Here is a 3,020-nt window from a genome sequence, read left to right as displayed (position 1 = left end):
TGTGTGTGTGTGTGTGTGTGTGTGTGTGTGTGTAAAATATAACTAATGTTGAAACAATTTGTTTCACCTCAAGCTTCTACCATTTCCCAAATCTAATGTTAGCCTTTAATATTTTTTAGCAACTAGTTTTGGAAATCACAAAGTCTGTTCAAACTGAGCAATTCATTGGCATGAATTATGGGGGATCAGCCTCCCCACAACTGAATGGGTCTAAGGGGTGGTTGTATAATTGAGGGGTAAATTAAAGAGACATCAGACATGATAAAGCATGCAAGGGCTCACCTCTCAGTCACGACTTCAGGAGCCAGGTCTGAGCAGAGAGAGAGAGAGAGAGAGAGAGTGTGTGTGTGTGTGTGTGTGTGTGTGTAATGTATTTTCACAAGTTCATACAATCTCAGGCATGCAGGCCATGGTAAGCACATATGTAACAAGAAGGGGTTGTATCATACATGCAACAGGAGGGGGACGGACGAGCTACGGGTGTACACACAATAGGAAGGGGTGGCCCTAGGGCCACACATGTGAGAGGAAGGCGCAAACTTAACAAAATGGGCAGGCTTGAGAGTCAAGACAGCAGCCTAAACTTGGTCCTCTGGGTTGACTTGACCTTAGTTGTCTTTGGCCTCTTGCAGGGGAACAATTCATTATCCTTATCAGAGGGGAGTGGGCCCTACTTAGGGCCGGACAGACAATAAGGTCTGATTGCCTTAGATGACTGAGAACCTTCAGGCAAATAACCTTCAGGCAAAAAACAGTTGACCTCCAAGTGTATATAGTAGCAGCCATGTGGTTGCAAGTACCACCTTAAAATTGGCATCATTCTGGGGGAACTTTGTGGGAAATAACTTTTACCTAGGAGACCTGAGTGGGACCCATCTCCAACGCACGAACATGTAGGTTTCTTCCATGGGAGCCTTGGCCTTCCAGACTTCTTAAAGTATAAATGTTAAGAGTTCACCTGCATATAATCTCTTGCCAGTTTTCCGTTTCCCACAATGATCTAAGAGTGGAAACATTTCTCCAGGCCATTGAAAGTGTGTCTCACTGTGATTTCTGACTTTGGGCTCCTTAAAATTCCTCTATAATGGAATTTGTTTACAGTTCTTTTAAGATGGACCTCCATCCTATTTCTGATGACTTTACAAAAACAGCCTTTTCCTGTTTTGTCCTAAATGGCTATCCCATACCATACGAAAATTCATTTACATATGTAAGACCTGGCTCAGTGGACAGAAGATTAAAATCCTCACACCTGAACCAATAATTAACATCATGATAAATGGAGAAAATATTGAAGTTGTCAAGGAATTCTTCTTGCTTGAAATCAATCCATAATCAATCCCCATGGAATCAGAAGTCAAGAGATCAAATGACACATTGTATTGGGTAAATCTACTGTACAAGACTGCTTTAAAGTATTGAAAAGTAAGGAGGTTACTTTGAAGACTAAGGTGCCCTTGACCCAAGCCCTACTATTTTCAGTCACCTCATATGCTTGTGAAATTGGATCATTGAATAAGGAATACTGAAGAAGAATTGATGCATTTGGCTAAGAATCTTGAAAGTGCCCTGGATTACCCAAAGAATAACCAGTTCTATCTTGGAAGAGGTCCCGCCAGAATTCTCCTCAGAGACAACGATGGAGAGACTTCACCTCACGTGCTTTGGTCATATTGTCAGGAGAGACCAGTCCCTGGAGAAGGACATCATGCTTGGTAAAATGAAAAAGAGGAAGACCCTCAACAAGATATATTGACACAGTGGCTGCAACAATGGGTTCAAACATCAAAACAATTATGAGGATGGTGCAGGACCAGCTAGTGTTTCATTCTGTTGTTCATGAACCGACTCAATGACACCTAACAATAAGTTGGCTTACTTACATCCTCCAGCTTCAGCAGTGGGAAGGAAAATCCAAACCCACATCAGCCAAAGCTCTACCCTCCAATCTTTTTTACCCTATTCCCAAACCAACCATCTTTTCCACTGAAAGCGACTTTTCTGCTGAACTGGTAGTCCATTACAATGGCCACAGAGTATCCACAGACAATCGTCATAACTATTGGGTTAATTAGGCGATTCAGGATCAAAAATGTTAAGGTTACAGTTCTTTTGCCCGTAGCACCTCTCCTCAATCCTGTAGGCAAGCATACCTCTCTCTAGTCCTTCATCTCAGCCACATGACCCCTTGTCCTCTGCTCTACTTGAGCAAGCATTACAGAGCTCCTCTGACACAGATAATGCTCCACAAGTCAGACTGTTGCCCAAAGGAACTCAGCTTCACTCACTGTACAGGCTGGGAAGCCCATCATTCTGTCTCTTGCTGCTGTTGCCAATGTCCCTTCTGCTGTTGCGTCTCCATACAAGGATCTCAGGGTTCAAAAGACATGGATAGCATGTGTTTCTAGATAGGTATGGGATTATCTGTTCCTGTTTCTGAAATGGCTCACTTTATACCCAGAATAGTAGAAACATTGTCTGATACCCTCACTAGAGTCCTCTACTTGTTATTTCCACACTTATCCATCAGCTAATCATACATCGGTGGTTATCTGTTGCTGTGATGCTGGATGCTATGTCTCCAGTATTTTAAATACCAGCAGGGTGAGCCAATGTTAACTGGCTTCATCAAGGTCCAAGACTAAGAACAGAACATGAAGAAGGAATAGACTGCCCGCTTCTTAGGGACTGGCCACTGGAAAACCTTGTGAGCAGAACACTTTCAGATATAGAGCCAGAAGCTTAGCCCTTCAAATGGGAAGACACTAAAAATATGACTGAGGAAGAGTTGTCTTCTCAAAGTAGAGTCAACCCTAAGGACATTGATGGAGTAACGTTGGAGAGACATTTATTTGCTGATGGGGCATGACTCAAAATGAGAAGAATCAGCTGTAAACATTTAGTAATATTTGAAACCTGGAAGGTAGAAGTGTGAATCCAGGAAACTGGAATTCATCAAAATGAAGTGGAGTGCATAAAGATCAATATATGAGGCATTAGTGAGCCAAAATGGACTGATG

Source organism: Echinops telfairi, unplaced genomic scaffold, assembly GCF_000313985.2.
Source record: "Echinops telfairi isolate 266 unplaced genomic scaffold, ASM31398v2 ScPeMD7_458;HRSCAF=850, whole genome shotgun sequence".
Classification (NCBI taxonomy): domain Eukaryota; kingdom Metazoa; phylum Chordata; class Mammalia; order Afrosoricida; family Tenrecidae; genus Echinops; species Echinops telfairi.
Note: the sequence above shows the minus strand (reverse complement) of the source record.